Source organism: Jaculus jaculus, chromosome 12 (genome assembly GCF_020740685.1).
Source record: "Jaculus jaculus isolate mJacJac1 chromosome 12, mJacJac1.mat.Y.cur, whole genome shotgun sequence".
Lineage (NCBI taxonomy): Eukaryota > Metazoa > Chordata > Mammalia > Rodentia > Dipodidae > Jaculus > Jaculus jaculus.
In genome coordinates, this window is record NC_059113.1 from 11,070,323 (window position 1) to 11,097,514 (window position 27,192).

Here is a 27,192-nt window from a genome sequence, read left to right on the forward strand (position 1 = left end):
ATCGACACACATTTTTGTTTGCTCCCTGATCTTGGCTATGGTGACTAGTGTTACAATAAAAACAGGAGTGTGGGTATATCTTTATGATCCTGATTTCAAAACTTTTGGATAAATATCCAAAAACAGGATTGTTAGAAAGTGTAGTCATTCTATGTTGAATTTTTTTGAGCGATAACCAGGCAGTGACTATAACATTAATTTATATTCCTACCAACAGGGTACAAGGACCCCCCTTTTCCCACATACTCACCAACACACATTGAGTTTTATCTTCTTAATAATAGTCACACTGGCAGGCATGAGGTGACACCTCATTAGTGCAATTTTCTCTTAACAGTTAGCGATGTTGAGCTTTGGTCATGCTTTTGTTGGACATTTATTCATCTTTTTTTGAGACACAACTACTCAAGCCCCTTCCCTGTTTTTTTAACTGCATTGTGTGTTTTCCTTCTATAAGGTTGACTTCTTTATGCATTTTGGACTTTGAACCCTTCTCAGATATATTGTTGGCAAATACATGTCTCATTAGTTGTCCTTTCATTTATTGTTTCCTTTTTGGCATATATACCTTTTATTTTGATGTAATATCATTTGTCTAGACGTGTTTTGTAACCTATGTCCTCTAAGGCCATTTTTAAACCCTTAATTGTTCCCACGCTTTCTTCTCATAATGTTAGTGTTTCAGGTCAGGTCTTGTATTTAAGCCTATAATCCATTTGATGTTGTTTTTTTTTTGCATATGATGTGAGATAAGAATCTAATTCATTCTTCTGCTTGTGGGTATCCAATTTTATCAACATTTGTAGAAGAGATTATTGTTTGGTATTGATTCTTCTTGTTTCTCAAAATGTAACTGACCATACATAGATATACTCATTTCTGGATTTTTAGGTTCCGTTGTTCAATATGTATATTTTTACAACAGTACTAAGCTGTTTTAATTTGTAGGATAGTTTGAAAGCAGAGAGTATAATGTCTCCAGCAGTGTTCTTTTTGCTTATGGTTGTCCTGGATATTAAGGGTTATTTTAAGATTCCACATAAATTTCAGGACTGTGAAAATTTTTGTGAAAAGTTGTGTTGAATTTTTTTTAATTCTTTTGATAGCTTCCATAATTATATAATCTGGACATGTTAACAATGTTCTTCTAATTTTGTTGTTGGGTATTTTCCATTATATATCTTTTTCCATCGTATTTATTAACATTTTAAAGTTTTCAGTATACATGAAACTTTACTCCCCTTTGTTAAATTTATTACTAAGCAATTTTTGTTTTTTTTAAATTTATTTATTTGCAAGGAGAGAGGGAGGGAGGAAGAGAGAAAGAGAGAGAGAAGAAAGACAGACACAGAGAGAATGGACACACCAGGGCCTCTAGCCATTGCAAACGAACTGCAGATACATGTACTCCTTGTAAATCTGGCTTATGTGGATCCTGGGGAATCGAACCTGGGTCCTTTGGCTTCACAGGCAAATGTCTTAGCCACTAAGCCATTTCTCTAGCCCTTGTGGGGATTTTGTGCCCATTATAAGTATATTTCTTGATTGAATTTTTGGAAAGCTCATTACTAGTATAAAAATACACTACCAACTTTTGTGTCCTGATTTTTACTCTATAATTTCACTGTATGATTTTATTAGATTGAGCAGAATGTTATCTGTGGGCTTCTTATCTTGGAGAACAAAATAAAAATACAAAATAAATAAAAGGAAAGAGATAATAAAAATATGCATAGAAGGAAACAAAAAGGAAATACAGGTATAATACAATATATGAACACAATCAAAACTTGATTGGTTCAAAATTTTTAGGAAAACTCTGAATACTTAGAAAAAAAAGAAGAAGAAACATAAATGAAAACTATTAGGAGTAAAAATGAAGACAATCTCCAGGAAGCAACTTCAGATACAAACATGATATGATATATTCATAGCAGCATTAGTAATAATATTTTAAACATTGGAGCAATTTAAACATCCAAGGGCAGATAAATGAATAAGCCTAATGTGATAGGCATATAGAGTGGGAAATTATTCAATATTATTCAGCCTGATAAAAGAAGAAAACCCTGACATATATTACACATGAATTAACCCTGACAATAATATGCAAAATGAAATAAGCCAGTCACAAAAAGCAAGCACTATGTCATTCTACTTATATGAGCTTATTTGGAGGAGTCAAAATCATAGAATCAACATGCAATGGGAGGTTCTCAGGGGCTAAGGAAGAAGTGGATGGAGAGTTAATATTAAATGTGCCATGTTTCTGTTTTACAAGATGATAAGAGCAACAGGGAAAGATGTGGTGGTGGTGATGACATGATATTAGAATGTGGTTACTACATGGCCTTACACACCTGAAAATGGCAGTAATGGCAAATACTATATGTGTCTATAATAAAATACTGGGAAAAGCTCAACTGGTAATAAAAAAAAGTCACACCGTCAACAACTACTTACCAGTGAATTTATGGTGGAAAAGTCCTTGGGAAAACAAGAAGATCTAAGGCAAAAGCAACAACTAATTTAATTTACATTAATATTATATCATATACCATATTCTTATATAGTCCTATAACTATTAAAGAAATTAGACCTATAGCTTAATTTTATCCCACAAATAAAATACTTGACCTATTTTTACAGATGATATTTCTCCACTTTTTTGGTAATAGACTTTTCAATAGCTAAAAATAGAAGAGGGGGCATGCACCTCTGTTTATGTATGAGGTGAGCACTGTTCCAAAGCTAAACTATACAAGATGTTCCAAGAAAAATAATTCATGGCATTGTATTTTAAATTGGGATGCACATATACAAACATTTGTAAGATATTAGCAGATAAAGCTATTTTAAAACCTAACCGAAAAACTTGGTTCTCTCCTAGGTATGCAAAATTGACTTGGTACCTTTAAAATTGAGGCATAAACTTCACTACATTAAGAAATTAATAGGAAAAAAAACATTTTTCAGAATATGTAGAAAAAACGATGGATGAAACTCAATCCTCTTTTATTTATTTATTTATGTGAGAGCAACAGACAGAGAGAGAAAGAGGCAGATAGAGAGACAGAGAGAATGAGACAGAGAGAATGGGCACACCAGGGCCTCCAGCCACTGCAAATGAACTCCAGATGCGTGCGCCCCCTTGTGCATCTGGCTAACGTGGGTCCTGGGGAATCGAGCCTCGAACCAGGGTCCTTAGGCTTCACAGGCAAGCACTTAACCACTAAGCCATCTCTCCAGCCCACAATGCTCTTTCTTAATAAATTCTCATTAAGTTCATAATAAGCAGAAACTTCCTACTTTAATTAATAATATCTATTTTTAAATCAAGAGGAAATATATGATTTTATAATTATAGCAAATTTGCAGTATCCACTTAAAGTCTATAGTGACTAGGAGTCCTAGATAGTAAATGAAAAAAATTAGAACTATTTATGTGTGGCAAATCTATAGATAATGTGGAAGAGTCTGTAAATAAATACTAGAATGGACAGATTTAGAAAATTAAATGGCATAAGCTCAATTATAATATATTAGGAAACAAGTAGAGATGGTGCCTTTCACAGACACAATTTACAGTAGGATCAGAGAATATCTAAGGACATGTTTTATAAACTACATGAAGTTTACAAAGATAGTTGTAAAACTTTATTAAATATTTAAATAAATAAATGGAAAGGAAAGAATACAAAATAAGATGGCCTTCTAATAGAATCAACACATTCTCTATGGAAGCTGAAAACAAAATATAAACATAGAGAGAAGATATTTGTAACAACCAACAATATGTACAGAAAATAAAAATACTTCTAAATCAATAGGAAAAGCACAACCAACCCATTAGAAAAAAAACAGAAAATGCCCATATAGATACTTTACAGAAGAAATGCATGGAAAAGAAATATGATAAAATGTCTCCAATTATAGAGACATAAACTTAAGCAAAATACCAGTTCATAGCCAAGTAAGTGGCAAAGTATTTTAAAGTTTGACATCATCAGGTATTGGAAAAGACATAAATCTGCATCATATTGCTGCTGGTACTGGTACCATAAATGTATGCAGCTGTTTTGAACAGCAGTTTGGTGATATTTCCTAAATTTCATCATTTATATGCCTGTAGCCCAACAACTCAACTCCTAATTTACACACCAAAGAAAATTTTGGGCATGTATAACAGAAAAAAAATACAAGCAAATTTATGGTATCAGTGTTTATCATAGCCATATATGTATGTGTATATATATATATATATATATATATATATATATATATATATACACATATGTTAACTACTCACTGCTCATTGGTGGGAGAATTGATGAGCCAAGTGTGGAATGCTCACATAATATAATATCAAGAGAACCAACTATTAAATTGAAAAATTATGGGCAAAGTTTAACAATGTAATGTTAAGTGAGAAACTGTGTTAGTCACCTTTCTATCACTGTGACAAAATGCCTGGGATAAATATCTTAAAAGCAAGAAAGCTTGCTTTGGTCTTCCTCCTTTGAGTTCCACTGCAGTGAGGCAGAAGCACCATGGAGAAGGACTTGACTTGGATGCTGCTCACCTCACAATGTCCAGGAAGCAAAGAAGACAAAGATTCATGAGGTGAGGGATAAGACAGGCCATTCCCAGGCACACTCTCCGTGAACTACTTCTTCCATCCAGACCCTGCCTTCTAAAATTTCCACCCCCTCCCAATAATACTGTCTGATTGTGAATCCATCTATGGATTGAATCAATTAATGACGTCAGAGTCTTGGTGACCCAATCATTTCTCAATAGCACATCAGGTCACACCTGGATTCAGATACATTAGTCTTTAAGGAGACATTTCTGCTTCAAACCATAATGCTTAGCCCCAAAGACAACATTAGACTCTAATGTAACTTCTATAAATTCTAACATAACTATAATCAGAATAGGTTTCATAGAGCTACATGGAGATGAATGTTCAGAAGAAAACAAGAAAAGGAGGCATGCAGGATTCATGGTAAGTTTTGCTTCAGTCATGAGAAGCCAGAGATGTGAAGGAATGAGGAAAACATGAGATCAGGTATGGGCTATTAACAATGGCTGATCTTTTATTTGCATTGGTGGTTTTGTGAGTGCTCACTACATTACTTTATAAAAAGCTAACTAGGGGCTAGGGAAATGGCTTAGTGGTTAAGGCATTTGCCTACAAAGCCTAAGGATCCCTGTTCAATTCCCCGGAACCCACATAAGCCAGATGTACAAGGGGGTCCATGTGTCTGGAGTTCATTTGCAGTGGCTGGAGGCCCTGGCACACCCATTCTGTCTGAAATAAATAAATAAATTATTTTTTTATTTTTTAAAAAGCTAACTAAACACTAATCTAATGATAAAATAAGTGATGTACTAACAACATGGTTCATTCAATGTGTGTGTATCTGAGGTTCATAGAGAGTTTTCAAATAGGAAAAATATAAGTATTTTAAGATGTAAGTGGTGGAGATATAAACTGATGTGAGATGACCAATTGTTGAGTAAGGAAAATGTTGAGAAGGGAAAATGGAATGACAGAAATAAATAGGTAGAAAGCAAAGAAATAAAGAATAGCTGCGGGGGGGGGGCACCTTTCCCTGACATCTTTGGGTCATGTCTGCAGGATATTTGAGTTATCCACTATAGCAACGAGCCATTCCCACATTCCATTTTAAAGCTAAGCAGTGTGAAATGATACGCTCTACTGTAAGGAGTTATTGCTGGGCTCAACTCTGATTCTGGGGCAGCATCTATAAGAAAGCAGTTGTTAAATGTATCTAGAGGGAAACAGCTGTGGGAAAACTATTAATTAGCCCTGGTCATTATATGCAGAGCAAATTGGTTAACTCAATAGAGAAAACAGAGTAGTTGAAGTGATGTTCTCTTGATTTGGTAAGAAAAGCATACAAGGGTTTTATTGTTCCCAGTGGATCAGAAAGAGGATTTTAGCTAGCTGAGAGTAGCTACAGACTTGAGACATAATATGGAATATGTCTTGGTTAAAGAAGATCAGCAAGAATATTTTTGATAGAAGGGGTACACTGTTAGCTACGATATACTTAAAGAGATTTTAGACTTGTTGGCTCTCTGACCTGAGCTCCAGCAATTACCAGAACATGGACAACCAAAATAAAATTAGGTGAGTTTTGAACATCATTGTTATCACTGTAGCTATTGTTAATTATTATTATTATTGTATTATTATTATTATTATTATTATTATTATTATTATTGGTATAGATGCTATTTAAGATAATTACAAGAAGCATTGGCCAGAAGATGCATATAAAGGTATCACATTTTTTTCACTTAAAAATATCAAACCATTTTCAGTGTTTTCCTCACAATAAGTGACCATGAATACACAGGTGTCCAAGTAGGAGTGGGCACAAGCACATTTTTAACTTGAAGACCCCCATTTTTACTCATGATTATTCTTACAAGATTTGGATTCTACTGTGCGTATATCCAATATTGTTTCAGTGGAAATCATTTTAAATTACTTACTATTGAGCAAAACAGAATTGTTCAGTTATGCTCTTACAGCCACAAATTATTAGTACATATTTTGTAAAGATTTTGTAAAGAATTGCCAGATCTTGGTTAAATTTTGCCAGAGTAACTTTTTGTTTGGTTAAAAAAAAATATGTGCATTTCTGGGCTGGGGAGATTGCTTAGTGGTTAAGGTGCTTGCCTGCACATCCAAAGGACCCAGGTTCGATTCCCCAGGACCCATAGAAGCCAGATGCGTTCATTTGCAGTGGCTGGAGGCACTAGTGCACCCATTCATTCTCTCTAATTCCTCTCTCAAATAAATAAATAAAATATTTTTAAATTTTTTTTTTTATTATTTGAGAGCGACAGACACAGAGAGAAAGACAGATGGAGGGAGAGAGAGAGAGAATGGGCGCGCCAGGGCTTCCAGCCTCTGCAAACGAACTCCAGATGCGTGCGCCCCCTTGTGCATCTGGCTAACGTGGGACCTGGAGAACCGAGCCTCGAACCGGGGTCCTTAGGCTTCACAGGCAAGCGCTTAACCGCTAAGCCATCTCTCCAGCCCAATAAAATATTTTTAAAGTGTGTATTTGTAGTCAGGGTTAGTGGTTGAATGCCTACAGCCCCAGCAGTCAAGAACATCTTTCCACATCTGTGAAATGAGGATATTTATGCTGACCTTTGGCACACTTGTGTCACTCTTCACTGGACCCAGTCCCTTCTCTTTAGTAGCACTACGTGGTCATATTTCCCAGCTTCCCTTGTGGGTAACTATGGCCACCTGAATTACTCCTGTCACTAGAATTGGAATATGGGAAGACAGTATGCTTTCTTTGTTCAGTCTGGAAAAACAAATTTTTTTGGTGGTGGTGTTGTTTTTCAAGGTAGGCTCTCACTCTAGTCCAGGCTGACCTGAATTCTATGTAGTCTAGGGTGGCCTCGAAATCAAAATGATCCTCCTACCTCTGCCTCCCGAGTGCTGGTATTAAAGGCGTGCACCACCACGCCCGGCTGCAAAATAAAATTTTAATACATTGTCATGACCTCCTTACTCTCACTTCCCTTTTCAATGTGCTTTTCCCCATGCTTAGGACTTCCCTGGAATCTACATGCTAACAGTAAGTGATCCCATCAACCAAAGTCCCTAAACAACTGCATGGGGTCTTCAGTACTTCCTGACCCCATTTCCCACAGAGCGGACTGTCCTTTCCAAGAAATAAAGGTGAATTGTATCTGGGCTTGGGGCTTGTCTACCACAGAAGACTAAGCATCACTTAGTATTCAGGTGCTATAGAATGCTTACAAAATGTGGCAATAATGTGAGATAATTCATATAACTTAATAATTAGCACCTAGAGTGACATGGAATGTACATTTCTGTCATTTTGAGGCCACAGGACCTTCGTAACAATGCTGCCAATGCCTATCAATCTTTGTCTTAAATTACAGGGTCAAGTTAACCACAAATATCAAAGTCGGGGAATCAAGCTGTCACAAATTGGCCACCACATCCCAGAGGCATTTGAAGAGTATATATTGACAGGAAAAAGCAGAAAGGAAGGAAAAGAAGAAGAGGAGGTTGCCAGTCGTGCTAGAAGATGCTGGGCAGGTATGTTTGTGAATCTGATTTGGGGAATGGGATGGAGGAAGAGACGGAGCTTTGAGATGCGTCATATGCTAGTGATGGGAGGATGCAGTCCGCATTCCAACGTAGGTGATCTTTATTAAGGTAGCTATTGTTTTCTCCACTTACAACTGAGAGTTGAGGCTCCCAGAAGTGGGAGCTCATAGCTAGAGTTAGGATTCACACCTGAATTGGTCTGGATCTAATGTCCTTGCTGGTTCTGTTGTAAGCATTTAGCCTCCAACACCCTGGACTCTGTGCTTGAAGCGGGGCCAGACACTCTGTTTGTGGGACACCGGTGCCTGTGACTAAAAAAGTTATTAGTGACAGGGTTAAGTGTAAAGCAAATCCAGAGGACACTTCAAATGACTCTATGAAATGAAAGCTAGGCTCAAACACAGCCCACTTTCAAGGGGGCCCCGGTTTCAATGGCCAAATGCTAGAGACAAAGCCATTAAAGGTGGTGCCTTTCTGCTGGGCTTGCAGAATGTCAGGTTCATGAATTCAAATGAAGATTGCAGCAGAGAAAGGAGGCTCGGGGACTGCAGCCTCCGGAGCTTCCTGCATCTCCCAGGCCAGGAGGTTGACTTTTCCAATTGTGCAATTAAGCCACTCTATCCAGCCCCACTCCTAGTTTCCAATTAATCTGCAGTAATGAATTCAACCACCCAAATGCATTTGCTAATCGAGGTGCCTGCTGGCCAGGTCATCTCTACCTCCCCATGCTGACAGTAAGCTCTCCCCACTATACCAAAGAAAAGTAGGGTAGTGGGGGGCCCCGCTCCTTGAGACCACTGCGTCTGTCCAAGGGAAACGGCCAGTGCACAGGAGCTACAAAACCCTGAGTCACCAGCGGAAGTTGCTGCTTGCGGTACAGTGTCTGACAATTTACTTCTGAGTGAAATTCTTGACTGTCCTGCCCTTAATTATCTCGGGCCTTTGGCAAAGGCATTAACATTTGACATGAACGGTGTTGTGTGTGTGTGTGTGTGTGTGTGTGTGTCCACCCCACTGAGTTTAATTAGAGTTGCTTGCATGAGCCTGGGGAGAGGGTCATTTACAGCAGCACAAGCAACTCACCAGTGGCTACACCACTGAGAACATGCGTGTGTCCCTCGTCCCCACTAGCCATTAACTGCCAACAGCTCTTCAGAGGGGTGGAAGCCTGGGGAGCCCCTCCCCCATCGATGATAGACTGTTGACAGCCGGGTCCCGTGGAGGAAACCACCGCTGGCTGTGAGTTCGTGAGTGAAACGGCCATGGCTCCGAAGTTCTTAGTTCAGAACCTAAGCTGTTGTTTACAAGGAGGTTGACGTTGGAAGGCTTACTACCTCCCTCTCAGTGAGCTCACCTGGAAAAATAATCAAACTAAACTAATGGAACTAGCCTTGGAATCGTGGGGGAGAGAAAAATGCATACAGTGGGAACTCATCGTAGTTTGTTTTTTTTTTAATTCTATAGAGAGGGCATAGCCAGTCTGAACATTGGGGGATGACTTCCTAAGGAAAGCATGAGTTTGCTGATGGGTGGCAAATATATACAATATAAGCAACGGAGTTTGGATGAGCTAGGAGGAAGGAGCTTACTGACCGGAAATAAGATGGAAGTGGAGGAGGCTCATGACTAGAGAGTGGACTAACCGTGGAAGGACATGAACAGGCAGGGCTCCCATGAGAGGTCAGGTGGGAATGGAAAATAAGAAGTAAGGAAACAAAGCAGAAAGATAGAAATCCCAGGGCTCACCCTATCTTTCCATCCCTAAGCTCACAGCCATCTGCAGATCATGAAATCACAAAATACAATGACTACAGATGCTGCCTATGGAGAAGGGATAGAGAGTCTCCAAAACCCATTAAAACCTTAATATTTCAGGCCTTTTCTCCATTCTGGTATAAAAAAAAAAAAAAAAAAAAAAACAACGGATGTGAAAGACTCCCTCTCCCTGCCTCACTTGCTTGGTCAATCTTGATTTGTCCCTGTGATACAAGGGAAGATAATAAAAAACCCTCGGGAAGGTTGCTGGAAGCATCTTCCAGGTATCCAGCTCTGGGGGGCAGCAGCCCAGGGCACCTGCTTCTTCATAGCACTGCCCTTGAGGATGAGAGGGAACTGAATGGGAAACAGTACCTGGATGCTTTCCACTAAGGAAGGGAGGGTCCAGGACACTTGGTCACTAAGCCCTGGCTGTCAGATTTTCCTAAGACATTTCAGTGTGTGGACCCCCAAGGGAAAGGGTCTGAGACTCTGCTTTGAGTTGTACTCTCGGAATGGAAACACACTAGGACCACCGTGGAATGCAGTTCCAGTGTCTGGGAATCAGTGAGGGCACTCCAGTGAAGACTGACGCTCTGAGGCAGGAACGGGCCAGGGCAGTGCTCAGGGGCTTTGGAGACACTGTGCCTAATGCGGCAACTAGGGGTAGGTAGCACTTTATAGCTGTCTCCCCTGCTGCTGCGAAGGAGTGTAAATCACGGAATATTACTCAAACCCCTGCCCTCTGCGGCCATCGAACTCAAACCAGGTGTTTGCTGCCTCTAGATTTGTGGTGCTTGAAATGAGGAATTGATTTCTTCAGAAAGCATCTACCTCATAGGACTAGAGAGGTGGCTCTGCTGTTAAAGATGCTTGCTTGCAAAGCTCGACAGCCTGAGTCCAATTCCCCAATACTCCTATAAAGCCAGACGCACAAAGTGGCACATACATCTAGAGTTTGTTTGCAGTGGCAAGAGGTCCTGGCACATATACCACTCTCTCTCTCTCTCTCTCTCTCTCTCTCTCTCTCTCTCTTTCTCTCTCTCTCCTCTGTAATGTAAATATGTTTTAAAAAATCTGCCTCAGCAAAGAAAGTTCAACCATGCAAGGCTCAGAGACCATTGCAGAAGAGGTGGCAGCAGAAAGAATATGAGAGCCAAAGAATGGGGAAGAATGTTTTGGAATGTGGTCTTCAGACACAAGGTGGCCTTGCATGCAGGACCTCCTGGTGGCTGATGCTATTTACAAAGCCCTGCCTAACAGGAGAGTAAAAACTGATGGCATCAAATTAGAAGAGGGACGAGTTGAAAAGAAGGGGTTAGTGGGGAGGGGACAGAGAAGAGAAAACACAGACAAATAGGAAAGGTTTATGATCATGACACATTGTGTCTTTGTATGGAGTTTGTCAATAAAAAGTTGAAAATTTTAAAAGAAAAGATATTTTAGATATTACAGAACATCAAAGAGGAAGAAATGGTAGAGGTGGAGTTGTGGAGACATTTTGCCTTTCTTGGTGGCCCCATGACTTACACCTTTGGACAGATATCAAGGAACAGTGGCTGTTCTTCATTTGCTCACTCAGTAAATATGTATTTGGTGCCCCAGTCGTGACAATTTTGCTGTCATATTTGTAACATGGAAAAGAAAGACAAATTCCTTTCCCTCGGAGATCTGGTAAAGCACATCTTGAACTGGAAATCATGAAAGATTGTGAGTGACATGCTTGAGGGTATCAAGAAGATAAAGACGTGTAACAAGAAAGCGATCCTAAAGCGTGTTTATGCCAAACTCTCACAAATGAGGAAAGTGGGACCTCAAAAGTAAACTCAGTTTAATTCTGATAGGAACTGTTGAAGGTCCTTCTAGGAACAGGTGAGTAGCCCTTACTGAAATGTGTAGGGCCATAGTGGCTTGGATTTGGGGTTGTTTCAGATTTTGAAATCTTTTCAATGCATTATGTGATATCTTGGGGATGGGGCCCTTGTATAAACACAAAAGTCACTTATATTTCATATGCTCTTTGTACACTTAGCCTGGGGGTAATTTTATGCAATATTTCCAGTCTGATTGCATTGTGATTGTGGCCTGTCTTATGAGATCAGAGATGAAATTCTCTACTTATAGTAGCATGTGTGGGCTGTTTATGGTTTTGGTGCACTCTGAATTTGGGGTTTTCAGACTTAGGGATATCAGCATATAGTCTTATCTGGCTGATCTCCATCCTTGAAAAGTGGAGAGGAGATGGGAAATTTGGAGTCCTACTTCTTCTACTAAACCTCCACAAATCACTTCATCCTTAAACAACCCCTCTTTTATCTAAATTTCAAGATCTCGATTATCCAACATGCTCAGATCTAGCATCCCGGACTCTGCATGGATGGACAGGCAGGACACAATGTTTATACAGAACCTACCATGCTCACTGCGGTATGCCAACCTCAGTAGCTGTAGTCACTCGGGGTCTAAACATTTTCATCCCCAGTAGAAAAGATATAATCCTCAGAGAAGGGCTTATTCCCAGATAGAGATTGTCCTCAGGATTGAACTGTGGGGAGCCTGCAGCCATAGGACCAGAAATCTTGGGGGATAACCTTGTTCCTAGATACCCACAATACCTTGAACCTTCTGTACCTCTGAGTCTGGATCCAGATTATGTTCTTTTTTATTGATTTTTTTTATAAAAAAAATAGTTGCACTCTTAGATCTGTTCACCCCTGACTCAATTAGGCTGAAGGTCTATGTCAGTGGGAGTCATTGTTATTCACTGTGGGGAACAAGAGGCTCAGTCTAGGCTTGTCCCACCCACCCTGAAGCTCTTCTAATCTTTCTGTCCCCTCTTCTGCAATGTCTCCTGAGCCTTGGCAGGCAAGATAGAGATCTGATTTAGTGTTGCTTTCTCTGGATCTCTATTTTGATGAGGTTTGAGTGATCACAGTCTCTTGTCATTTCCCTGGAACTGGTTTTCAGGCTAGCCGTGAGAGTAGTATTCGTGTCACTGCTTCCTCTGTAATGATTTCTGAGCCCAGGGAAGAAGAGGTCAAGGTGACCCATATCATGGTAGACAGTTGGCTCTCTATTATTTTTTAAAATTTTTTGTTTATTTTTATTTATTTATTTGAAAGTGACAGAGAGAGAGAAAAAGAATGGGTGTGGCCAGGGCCTCCAGCCACTGCACAAGAACTTCAGATGCATGTGTTCCCTTGTGCTAACGTTACCCTCTGGCTAACGTGGGTCCTGGGGAATCGAGCCTGGAACCAGGGTCCTTAGGCGTCACAGGCAAATGCCTAGCCACTAAGCCATCTCTCCAGCTCGGCTCTCTATTCTTGATGTATTGATGTACCCTGGTTCTCCCCAGTAGTCTCCATCATCTGTGAAAAAAAGCCAGATTTTTCAACCAAAAGTCAGAGCAATTTGAAATAAAGAGGATAATCACATTTATTAGAGAGACTTATTGATGTGAAGTCCACTCTTCTTAGTTAAAGAGCAGTGAAGGTTTATCTCTGAAGCCTATTGGTTTCCTTGAGCCAGATATGAGTTCTCCCCCACTAAGTAGGTCTCATGTCTAATATGTGAGTAGTTCATTACCTACATTGGCTGTGTGCCACTATTGCACAAGTGTATACTTCCTCATTGGTTGGTTAATGTTTTTATCTGGCAGGATCTCTCCTGTGTATTCAATCTGTTGGCAAACTCAGTTTATGCTCCTTAAAGTTACAATTTGTTCTCCATTCACGAGGACTGAACCATACCAACACATTTGACCATGTCCTGACCCACAAACAACAGCATCCATCTCTTTCTTCTGAACTCCTACCTCTTGCTGTGTGGTTACGTGTTGCCTCTTGCCTGCTCATCCCCCAGAAGTGACTATTGCCAGTCCTCAGCTTGCAGCAAGGACATCTGAGTCTTGCTTTGTATGTCCAACCTCAATCTCTACTTGGGCTGGTGGCTAAGTGTCTGACCTGTTGCCTATCCTTCCTTCTCATCAACTGATCTAATTAGTTTCAGACTCATACTTTAGCAGTTTTGCACATATTAATTTCCTCCAGCTATACCCCCATCACTGACACCAACCCCTCCTCAGAATTTCAGTTCTAGGTTTGTGTTTGTGGTTCTGACCAAATACCTGAGAAAACCACTTTGAAGAAGGTTCATGATTTGGCTCCCAACTTCATAGGGTTCAGTTCATGGTCAACTGGGCTATGGTGAGGCGGAACTTCATGATGGCAAGGGCATGAGGTAGAAGTGGTCATGTACTTCATGGCAGCCAGAAATCAGACAGTGCAATTAGAAACTAGGCAGCATTTCCTTCAGGGATCACCTCCCAGTAATGCAACCAAATTATGGTCCATCACTTACTCTATTGATTAGGTCAGAGTCCTCATGACCCAACTACTTCCCAAAAGCCCCACCTGAAAACATTACATTAGGAACCAAGCATCTGGGCTGGGAAGAGGGCTCAATGGGTAAAAATACTTTCTACAGTTTGGATTCCCAGAACCTGTGTAAAGCCAGACATAGAACCACACACCTGTGATCCCAGGGCACTTATGCAAAGATGACGGAGAGACAGAGATTCCCAGGAATGCACAGATCAGCTAGCATGCCATTCTCAACTGTGAACAAGTGGGACCCTTCCTTGAGAAAACGAACAAAAAAAAGAGAGAAAACAAGGTGGAAGGCAAGGACCAACACCTGAGGTTGCCCTCTTACATCCACATGTGTACTGAGGCACGCATACACCTGCACGCACACACCCCCCCACACACATACACACACAATAATCAAGCATTTGACATGTGGAGATATGATCTTTGGGTGGGGATACTTTATGTCCGAACCATAATAAGATTTACAGTCTTTCTAGGACAAGGCTGTGTCATGGTCTTCACAAAGTCTTGCCTGCAGGAGGCCTCTAGCGGGTCTTTAAATGATGGCAGGGTCCTCGGCATATGGGCATGCTTGCCAAGTGTCACCCAGCAAGGACTCTATGGGTGGCACGCCGTCCCCAGCTGCTGCGCTGACAGAAGAGCTGTGTAGGCACCTCGAGTCCTTCGCCAGCCCGGCCCGCTCCACTGTCTCCCACTTGAATCCAGGCCGAAGCTGCAGCTTCCAACCCCTAACCCTTCTCATCTCAGTTGCTCAGAAGTCGTGGGGATGTAGTCTACACTCTAGAGGAATAAAAATAATAAATAAATAAGTAAATGCTGCTGTTTAGGTTTGGCATTTTGCGCTCAGGTTCCCACCAGGCCCCCTGACCTCCCCCATGCGCCATCTCCTCTCCTCCCCCTTCCAGCCCGCTACCTAGAAGGAAAAAGTAATAACAAATAGGAAGGCTAATGCTAAGTTAGCACAGTCCCAGCGTGTATCCTGGCCCGCCTCTAGTCCTGTTATTTTCTCCTGTGTCTGGCTTTGACAAGACTGATGACATTTACGTTTTCCAAAAGCTTCAATAAAAGGCACTTTAGCTGCAATCGCCTCCATCTAATTTCCCCAGCCATTTTTGGTTTTCTTTTTTTTTTTTTTTTTTTTTTTTTTTTTTGCTTTTGCTTAAATCACACAACAGAATGAGGCCTGAGCTGTTCTGACAACTTGTCACCAAATAGGGATCAGCCCAAATGGGATGTCTTGAAAACCAAGGACAAAAGGGGGGAAAAAGTGGACTAAGTGGCTTGAAAATGAAGTGGGATGGCTGGAGGAAGAGAGGAGATTGGCAGGAGTCAATTTGTTAAAGTTCCAGAACAGGTAGTTTGGTATGGCTTGAGGCCCAAACAAATGGAAAATATATTTATTTCTCTAGAGAAAACGTAAAAGGGTGCCGAGTTGGAAGGGCCAGTTACTCCAATACACATGGAGTTTTCCAGAAGGGAAGACATCTGCTACCTAAAGTTCAAGGTTACTTGAGGGAACCCAGGGGAAGGCACGGGTGAGCCTTTTGTGCACCATACTCCAGATAGCAAGACAGTGTTCTGGGGAAGCAAAGCACACATTTTCTGTTCATAGCTTCATAGTAACTTGGAGCATGGATGAAACATACTACCTGAAACTTTACAACCATCTTTTAGATACACTTTTTTTTTTTGACACCAAAAAAATTACTCAATTGTTCTCCATAAATTTTTGTAAAGTAACTCATGTTAATCAACTCTCAAGACAAGAGCATGTGACGTTACCTCTCACACATTCCTTGTGGTCACCAACTGCCTGGTAGGGAGTCTCAGCCTCACCTCAAAAATGACAGGCTATTTTTGTCCCTGTTTGAACTCGCTGTGAATGAGATTGAGATGGTGTGTTGTTGATCCACAGGGTGTGTCGGGATAGTCAGCTCAGGGTGATGCTTCCCAGCAATTTTCCAAAGTGGCCACAGCAATTCACTCTCCCACTAGCAGAGTACACATGAATGAGTTCAGTTCCTCTACGGTCTCAAGAACACGTGATGCTCTTTGGTGAGTTTATGCACTTTTAATTCTATTTCTTTTAGTATTATCATATCATTATTGTTGTTGCTGTTGTTATTATCATACTTTATTATTATTATCTGTACCTTTTACATACACTACCAACCACCATTTGGACATGCTTTTTCAAGGCTTCTGCCTATTTTTTTTCCTCATGAATTATGTGATGGCTAATTTCTATTGTCAAATTGATCAGATCAGGAATCAAGAAAGAGGCATGACTTTTGGGGTGGTGTGCTCCATCCCAGGGCCTTACATTGGTCCCAGAGCAGACCTAAGATTCCCCTATGAGATGAGCTGTAGAGAGGGTATTGGAAAGCACTCTGATCTCAGCATGAGATCATGGGCACATCAGTGGGAGGACCTTTCCTGACCCCAGATGGCAAATACTAAGGAAAGACTGGCTTGATGAAACTTTCATTATTTTCCAAAATGAAAGGCAGGCATAGAGACTTGCTCGCCTTAGAAACATGAAGACCTGAATTCCAACACCATAACCTATGTAAAAAGCCAGGCAAAGTGGCATGCACTTGTAATCCAACTAGTCTAACCTAATTGGTGAGCTCTAGGCCATTGAGAAACTCTGTCTCAAAAAAAAAAAGTGGTGTTCTTGAGAAACAAAAACAACAAGGATTGTCCTCTGGGCTCTTCATGCACATACACATTGGTGTGGGCACACCTGCACACACATGTGTACTCATGCACGGAAACACACGCACATTCAAAATTAATGCACAAATAAGTAATGCTACTGCTCCTGTTAAAAACTGGGATTAAATTATGAATCATTGCTGTCTATAATGCCTAGGCATTTTGGTTTACCCCAAATTTCACCAGTTTTAGCTTATAAAATCCCACAATGCCAGGGAAACTGGTAACACAACTGATGCCTCCTAAAGAGCTATGTGTGTTGAGAAAGTCATTTTTTTTGTCCATTGGCCACAAACCATCCATGTTACTTGTCTCAGTTGAGCTACATGCTTCAACTGAATGGTGTAGGGAGTAAAGGATCTTTATTTCTTCCATATCTGATTCTTTTCTCTTGCAGTTGTTCTAGAACATTCTAAAGACATAAAAAAGAGGAACGAGTAATTTTTCTCATGATCTGACATTGGTATGGCAAAGCTGGCTGGGAATTACTCAGATTTTATTTTTCTATTCGTGGTAACAAAACATTAACCAAAATATTTTCTGTTCAGAAGTGTCCCTGACCCACCCCAAGCTATTTGCTCACATTAACAAATGAAAGTGCCTGAAGCAGAATTCACTTTTGACCTGTATACTAAAACCCCTGTCGTGTTGATTTTTTTATAAGCCCTTTTACATCTGTAAAAAAAAAAAAAATATATATATATATATATATATATATATATATATATATATTTATATATATATATATGTACATATCTATGTGTGTGTATATATATATATATATATATATACAAGTGTATGATGCAAATTTTAGTTCTTAACTTTTTTATGGTTTCTAATAAGTATGACTAATGTAGCTATTGCTTTAAAATGTACCATGTACATTTAAACACATCCTATCAGAAAAAAAAAGAAGGGTGGGCATAAATTCTATGATGTCTGGCCATCTCTGAATTAGCTTCTTCCAGATAACAGTGCCTACTAGGAGCTTAGCCACATAGAGTGCCAGATACCCTTCTATGTGCCCTGTGTGGACAGACTCCTTTAACCGCCATGTCGTCCTGGGGTAAGTATTACTGTCACCACTTCATTTGTGTGTGAGGAAGCAAAGGCCCAGCGAGTCTGCACATTGTGTCCAATATAATACACGTAGTCATCCCTCCTTCTGCCTAGAAGCCCCTGGGTTTAACCACTGTGTTAAACCAACTCACATCTAATTACTTTGTGCTTTCATGCCAACACTGGCAAAACGCTGCTCCTTCACCTGCCCGTCTTACACCTGTCCCATGGTAAGGTGTTTTCAAATGAATCATCTCATCTGAGTACTACCTGACAGGGTTGCCATGAGATCAAGTAAGAGTCTTAAAAAATTAAAACGACTTCTAAACCAAGGGGCTGTTACTGATAATACCCAGAGAAAGCCAAAGCTTATTTGTGAGGACTGGACACGCAGATCTGAACAAATGCTTCTGCTCTGAAGTGTGCTTTCCGAGCTTGATGCACCACAAACCTAAAGGAACCTGAACGTCAGCACAAGAGAGGAAAGCTATGGGGCTGAAAGGGAAAGCAGAGGTGAACATACCCAACAACGAAGTTCCAAGGGTGTATTTTCATGATGATGGGAATTTATTGGAAATGCAAGCACTTGGACATTTAAACTGTGTTTCCCAAGCTGTATTCATTTACCAAGTGCTAGGAAAAATACATGCTGGCCACGTCTGGATTTATAGACTGGGCTCTCCAGTCTGTGAAAAGCTGGCAAGTATTGGCCCACAAAGCAAGAAAAAGAAAATGACAAAATCAAAGCAATCGTTTGACTACACGGGCTGGGTGAAAAGAAAGACACAGTAAAGGAGATAAAAGATGGCCTGGGTTAGGCCCATGCCTGAGCCGAGAAGCCTGGCATGAAGGAAAACCCTCTACAAGAACCCAGTCTTGATACCTTAATGGAAGTCATAGATCTTCACTCAGAAAAAAAATGTTCAAATGCAGAAACACATGCAGAAGGCGGTTCATCCAGCTCCAGTGGCTTCACACTTCTCAGACCGACCCAAAGCCTACCTCCAGGATCTCAAGTGAACAGCAGACCTTCACTTTTATGTGAGGGGGGATTGGCACACCAGGGCCTCCAACCACTACAGTCTCACTCCAGACACACGCCTTGTTTCTTGTCAGCTTGTTTCACTGGCTTATGTGGGACCTGAAGAGCCGAACATGAGTCCTTTAGGCTTCACAGGCAAATGCCTGAACCACTAAATCATCTCTCCAGCTGTAGACCTTCATTTTTAAGAGAAGGAATCTTAAGCTCCACCAAGGCATAGTGACTTCCCCAGAACCGGTAAGCAAGTGAGGTACAGAGTTCTCCCCCAAAGCTTCCTGTTTGTAAACCAGAACTATTTCCATGAAGAAAGCTGAAAGAAATCCCTATCTTTGAGAGTTGAGTCTGAGTTTATTATGCTGTATTAGAATACCTTAGGCCTGTCCACATTTCTGCTGTCCAGGACTAAGGTTCGCTGATGACCCTGGTGTGCCCACCAGCTTATGTGTGTGTGGACTCTTGGATGAAAACAGAGGAGGTGGGAACAAATGGACACAACAAATTCCAGGGATAGCATGAAACTGCCTTGTCCAGAAACCAAAAGCACTCTATCACTAGACCTGCCCCTGAACATGAATGCAGCCCCTTGGAGAGGGAGAGCATTGCCTGCCCTTTAACCAGAGGATGTCAGAAAACCCTTCCTCACAGCTTCTTAAAGCCGAGGCAGGCAGTGTATGGGAGGCATTGAAACGCTGTCCTGGCACTCCCAAGGGCAGCTGCTGTGGATGGTGTTATGACACCAGATGGTGTTATCACAAGCCAAGTTCACAGCCATGGCAAGACCCAGTGGGGTCAGTACCAGAGGGAAACTCTCCATCTTCATCCCTGTTTCGGGCTTAGCTAGAGCTTCTAACAGCCCCTTAACAGCTGGCTGAAACCCAGCAGGTGATGAGCATGGATGGAGCCAAGTCTTGGGGTGGTTGTTAATTTCACTAGGTCCAAGCATCTATCACAGTTATTGGAACATTTCGCTGTACTTTCACGCATCCTCACCCCACCCTTTTGACGAGTTGGCTCTTTGATTCTCTTGTGTTCAATTCTTTTCTCTCTCTCTCTCTCTCTCTTTTTTTTCTCCTCATCCTTTTACACAGAGCTGTTTAATTAATTTACCTCCAGAAAACAAAACCCACTATTGGGAGCTTTTGCTTCCTAAGGCTAAAGGCCGATTCCCTGATGTCTTACAATGACTTCTAGCAGCAGCAAGTCGAGAGAGAGTTGTTAAGAGGGAGAGCAGTCTACTCCACTATTTCCTCATAGCCTCAGTGTACGTGCATGCTTGGCTGCCTGCGCAGGTAGGTAGGGGAGGCAGAAGCATAGACGCCAGTGACAGGGAAGCAGAGGGTCTGTCCAGGGGAATGACGGACATGAGAAGAAGCAGTTCCAGTATCTAGAGTCCAGATTCCAGAACAAACAGACATGGCTCCCGAGAACCCTTCATGTCCAAGGACACACAACTCCAGTTAAAACACAAGTGTGGCTGGTGGATTATTTTTAGCCCGGGATTTAGCTGTGAGCCTATGAGGGCATGTAGGGCTCCCTGTGGCTCTTGCCTTTGTGGCCTTAGCACTCCTATCTTCTCTTCTGCTCCAGACTTCTCACAAAAGAAACAACCTGGAAGCATAGCAGAGTTCACTCCAGCAAAGGTCTTGCTTGATGCCTGGTGCCCTCTCCTGTGTAGCCAGTGCTGAAGTGAGTCATGTAGCAGATCCTCTAGGGCATATCCTTGCCTCTCCCAATTCCTCGAATCCCACACTGCCTGGGTCACTCTCCCTGGAAGAGATGTTTCTGGTCTCCCAGAGTCCATGGCCCTTTCCTATAACCAGGCCACCTAGCACCAATGGGCGCCGCCTAGGATACCCCTACTTTTCCTCCCAAGCCACATTTAGTGAATTAACAACACCCCATTCCATATTGTACCCTGTCCTCCGCTCGACTTCTTTGTTTCCTCCATGTCATCTTACCATGGCGAGGATCCTACTGTTTTCTAACCAATTTAGACTATGTTTCATTTAACAAACTCTTACATGAAGCTTACCTACATAGTAGGCAGCATCCCAAGCATTGTTCAAATAGTGATTCATTTAATTCTCATGCCAAACCTCCTTTTGCAGATAGAGAAACTGAGTCAAGGAGCATTTAAATGACTTCACCAGGGTCACATAGCCACCATGGCTAAGCCAGGAGTCTATCACAGGGAAGGCTACTTGGCATACTCATCTGTGGTAGTCTAAATCTCTCCACTTCTGCTGTGACCAGAGGCCTACCCATCCCAGCAGTTGGCTGTATTCTCACAGTACATCCTGTCCCTGGCTGCTACACCCATCCACACCATCTTTGTCATGAGAAGGTTCTATGTCAAGCCTCACTTAGGCTCCATTCTGCTGCTGATATTAACTACCTAAAATGAAGTGCAAAACAAATCATCAGCTTGCATATGCCCTAGACTTACTTTGAAACTGCTTTTCTGTGGTTTAATTGCATAAATCCCCCAAGTTTCCATAGACAAGCTATAAATAGTCAAGCCTATATCTCCAAACCTTGGTCAGTTGACTCCATTTCTGCAAGTCTGTCCAAACTCCACACACAAACACTTCTCACTCCATGCAGGTCAGTTATAATGTCCTCTAGCCCATTCCTTAAGCTTCCACCCAGTCCACTCACCCACCTCTGCTGTGAGCCAGATCACGCACTCTCTCCTTGCAGAGGTTTGGGGGATTCGCTGGACCCTGTTGGCATCTGGCTTGGCACTTTTGCATTCAGATTTTCTCGTGGCCATTCCCACTGTGATTCTGAGATCTTGAGCAGAGCCTCTGCTGCCCTACCCTCAGCCCAGCTGGGCTGCTAGAAGTTAAGCCTAATTAAAAACACCCCGCCTTCTAGCTTTTACTAGGAACAGCTACTGTCTGCTCCTCTCCCAAATCTGCATCTCATTTTGTAGCAATACTTCTCCCTTCGGGTCCCTTTGGTTTCCTAGAGCCCATTAAAACAGCCATGCCAGGCTTATTTACATGAGATGAGATACAATATACACAATTCCCTTCCTTTCATGTCTTGAACAATTTATGTTCCCTCTTCTTCCACATGCCACGTGCCTTTTGTCCTTCTCCACTACACTTCTTTCCCCTAGGCTGGGATTTGAGTTTGAAATTGATGTTGCCACCAGTCACCCTCGATTACTTAAGTCTGGAGGGATGGGAGGAAAGGGGGGCTTCCTGTGTTTCTGACTTGGAAACTGGGCACACCACTGAATTGTGAGGCCTCCACAGAGGAAAGGAAATGAGTGCGGGCCACAGGAATCACATTACCAATATGAGGATGGGGGCGGGCAACCCTGAGGTGGTGGTGGTTGCCATGCGCTGGCTTTTGCACGCATCCGCAGTACTTCCCTATGCTAGAAATTGGGGCCTCCAGATTAATAAGTGTTGTTGAATAAATGAGGGAATGGAAGGGACACAGAGGGAAAAGGAAGGGAAGGGAGGAAGAAAAGAGTGAAAGTAAGCTTTATGGGATGTCAGGAACAAGCCCTTAATAATACTTCCTGAGCTGCTCAGGGCACCAGCCAAGAAGAGGCCAGCCTGGCTGAGTGGTTCCTCTGTCTCCAGCTTATGCATCTCAATAATTGTGGTTCCAGTTATTAGCAGACTGCAAACCTTCCACCTCTAAGCCCTTTTCATTAGTACTCACTAATCTGACTCTCCTGAGTCTAAATCACTATGCAGTTTTTGGTCTCAGACATTCATTAACCCACCCACACAGCCCCAACACTGGGCCTTACGCTTTCAGAAAAGACGTCCCACTCAGAACCACAGTGCACTAGAATGCTGCATTGGCCTCAGCCTTGGCTCAGCAGCTTTATTTTCAGGAGCAAAGAGAAATACCCATGAACCCAGATTCGCCAACTTGCTCAGTGACACTGGAAGTGACTTTAAGGTAAAAATTCTTCAAATCTACTCCAGGCCTCTGGACTAAAAGGCAAGCTTACCCACATGGATTCTTGATAAGGAAAGCAAAAAGAACAATAAAAACAGCTAACGGTAGTCACAGATGGAGGCTCTGGAGTCTTACTACCTGGGCTCAAATACTTGCTACATACCATATCCTGGCTCTGTCAACTTAAGAAATTAATTAACCTCTCTGGGTGTCTGTTACTCATCTGTAAGGTGGAAATTACAGGAATGTCTTTTATTTATTTATTTGCAAGCAAAGAGAGAATAGAGAGAGGAGAATGGACACATCAGGGCCTCCAGCTGCAGCAAATGAATTCCACATACATAAGCCACTATGCATTTGGCTTTATGTGGGTACTGACGAACCAGACTCAGATCATTAGGCTTTACAGGCAAGTGCCTTAACTGCTGAGCCATCTCTCCAGCCCCATAGGAATGTCTTTCTCATGGACTTTGTTGTGAGATTTAAATGGAACAATCCATGTAAAGTCCTTATAACAACTTGGGGCACCACAAGTGCTGTGTCAATGATGATGTCGTTCACTTAACTCATTGTTCCAGAAAGGGTAGACTTGTGCCCAAGTATGAAAGAGAATTGGGAAGAATTACCCTAAATAGTAGCAAGGATGCATTTTACCTATTCCATTCTCTCTAAGACATGGAATTAGCTAGTTACCAGAACTACAAAACACATGGTCTCTCTGGGCAGCCGTGGAATTATGGGCATCCATAATTCTTCCAGAAACCTGGAAATTGGAGAACATGAGGCCACCTCTACTCTCAGCTGTGGGTCCTGCTGGATGGAGGTTCCACCATGGTTTACATCCTGATGCAGCTTGTCTGTGCTGGTTCTGGGATTCAGGCTATATAACCAGGGCAGCGGCTCAGGGGCAAGCTCTTCTCATGGTGATGATGGTGAAACAGAAGGAAATAGTCTGTTTAGGGGTGGCTTCAGAACTGGCACCCCATCATACCTAGCTATAAACTTCTAAGCAAAGCATCGCATGGATATAATAACCCAAAGTCCAGGGCTGAGAATGGGAAGGGAATTTGCAGCACATTGAGCAGAAGAGGGGACGAATTCACAATGCACCACAAATGACCATGGGAGGCTGGAAACCTAACCACCCATGCTCAACTTTTCAGATCCCACGGAAGCCAAATGCACAAGGTGATGTAAGCACGCAATGTTGCACATGCACACAAGGTGGTGCGCGCATCTGGAGTTCGATTTTGCTGGCTGGAAGCCCGGGCGCAACAATTCTCTCTTGCTCCCACTCTCTCACATAGAAAAAAAAAAAAAAGCCTCGTCTGTTGGGAAGAGTGGCCACAAGGAAGGGAGAAAATCAGCAGTAACTGAGTTTACCACAGATGGGTCCTTTCAGGTATTAGAGCCATCTGTATAGACACAGCCGATCTGCAGGCCATCTGGGACATGACGGCACCCATTCTTAGCAACTTGTGCACCACCAAGGAGCAGCACCATACCGTGGTACTTGATAAAATCCAGTCCGCAAGGGGTCCAGCTTCCTGCAGGGAGCATCCTGGTACTTGCAGTCTCCAGGGAGCCAAAGCTGGCTGTCTACCCCAGCGAAGAGAGGGGTGGGCAGGCTCTGGCAGTACAAGCATCCCTGTGTTTCCAGTTCAGACAGGAGGAGGAGGGACCCACTGTCACTCTGGAGCTGGACATAACCAACCAGAAGCACTGACCCCCCTCCAAGTGAGGGCTTGGCCCCATTTTGAGGACAAAGTACAGTTAATAGCTTTGAAAATGCACAGCTGGAATAAAAATTGTCACCAAAGTGGGTTCTTCAAATATTAGATAAAAGCAATTGCTTGTGAAAGCTTCAGTCATTCGAGTCACGCTGAATGCAATGAGACAACTTAATTCAGCTGTGTTGGAGTCAGGCACCGGTGCCCTGAAAAGGTCAAGGGCATGGTGGATGTTTAGAAGCAGGTGGCATCCTCTGTGTTTTCAGCCAGAAGATAAGATAAGGTGAGGGAGAGCAGAAAGAAGGGTCCCTCTCTCTCCTTAAGAGAGATTCAGAGGCATAGCCTGCCTTACAAGGGCTTGGCTAACCAGCTCTGGGCATGCCCCAACAGAGATGCCCCCTGTTCATCCTCAGATGCCGCACTGCACTGAGCAGGAAAGACTGTGTCCTTCCACACCTGCTTGCTCCATGGCATGGTGCCCTCACCATTCAAACGTTTGTTAAGGGACTTCTAGAATGAGACATTCTTTCACCTCAAGAAGATTGACATCTCCACCAGCAGACAGTCAGGAAAATCAACATTTCAACACAAGTTGAAAAGTGTTGCAATAAAGACCTGTTCCTGGTACCAGGGTGTACCAGGGAAAAAGCAACTATGCAGGATTGCCTCACCCAAGGAAGGGACAAGTGTGCGGCACAGTAATAAAAAAAACAATAATGTTTGCCAAGTAGTGAAGGACTAAAACACTTGATCCTAGGGGGATAGGCAATGATCAACCCGCAAAAACTCAATTCCACCGCTAGAAACGAATCAAATGGGTCAATGTGATTTGAGTGTGAAATGTTTCCCATACACACACATGTTGGATTTCACAATCCCCAGTCGGTGGTATGGTTTGGGAAGGTTTTGGAACCTTTAGGAAATGGAGCCTTGCTGACAAAAGTAGGTCACTGTGGCTGGACCTTGAGGCTTTGTAGCTCAGCCCCACTTTCTGATCATTCTCTGTTTCCTCACTCTGGCCGCAATCTTACCAGCTGGCCTCCTATTCCAGCTGCCATGACAGAACACATTCCTTGAAAATATTAGCCAAAATAAACTCTTCCCTTCCTTAAGATGCTTCCTGTCAGGCGTTTGTTTACAGCAGCAAGGAAGAAACTGAGACAGGTGCTGTGAACACAAAGAAGAAAAAGGTTTCAGGATGCGTCTGCGCCACCTCGACCTCCACTGCGCCCTCTTGTCCCCAGGAAGGACATCTGGATTTCCAATTACCTTTTCACTTCTCAACCAGCTATCTGGAGCGCCACACCTTCCTGATAGGAAAAGTATTTCTGAATGATTGTGAGTGATGCCCAGCAGGGCCGTGTCGCCAGCTCCTCTTCAGTGCTGCCCCTTAAACTGGAACAGACTTGAATAGTCACTTTGTCCATTAGACTGTGAGCCCTTTAATGATCTCCATCACACACAATGCTTAGCCCACGGTCAGAGGCCAGATGAATAAAAGGAGGGAAGAACTAATTAATGAAAGAACAAATCAATGAGGGCAAACTTTTTCCAGTGAGGTGAGAGAACAGTCGATCACAATGGGAGTTACAAACGCAAAATTTACCCCAAATGTCATCAGATTAAAGAAAAAAAAAAAAACTACAACTAAGTTCTTGTCCTCAAAGGTATAAAAATACTTCACTGAAATATAGGCCACAAGAAATCAGCACACAGAGGTGTCATGAGAAATAGACCATTGAAGGATACTCTGTTAAGAAAATGAGTGTTGGGGCTGGAGAGATGGCTTAGCGGTTAAACGCTTGCCTGTGAAGCCTAAGGACCCCAGTTCAAGGCTCAGTTCCCCAGGACCCACGTTAGCTAGATGCACAAGGGGGCACATGCGTCTGGAGTTCATTTGCAGTGGCTGGAGGCCCTGGAACGCCCATTCTCTTCCTCTCTCTCTCTCTCTCTCTCTCTCTCTCTTTCTCTCTCTCTCTCTCCCTGCCTCTTTCTCTCTCTGTCACTCTCAAATAAATAAATAAATAAATAAAAGGCTATCAGGCCTAATGTTCTAAAAAAAAAAAGTGAGTATTTTGTGTGCACAACATGTCTATGGGATGGATACAGACATATTAGTGAATGGTTCTTCCATGTCAAGTGTAAGACCAATGATTTAGCATGTACAAGGATTGCTATACTTTTTCTATTATTTGTTAGGAAACAAGGAAGTGGACTAAACAAAGGTGCGCTTGTCAGAAAGAGTTGGTTTATAACATAGCCATCAGATTATAAGACCTGTCATCTGAGCTACACTGTGAATGTCATGCACACATGAATGTAACTGCACACTCACACACGCAAACACACACACACATGAAAATCAAGGTGACCTGCCCAATGTTTCATCATTTCCCAGACAATGGATCAGGTAGACAGACGTAAAGCGGGGGC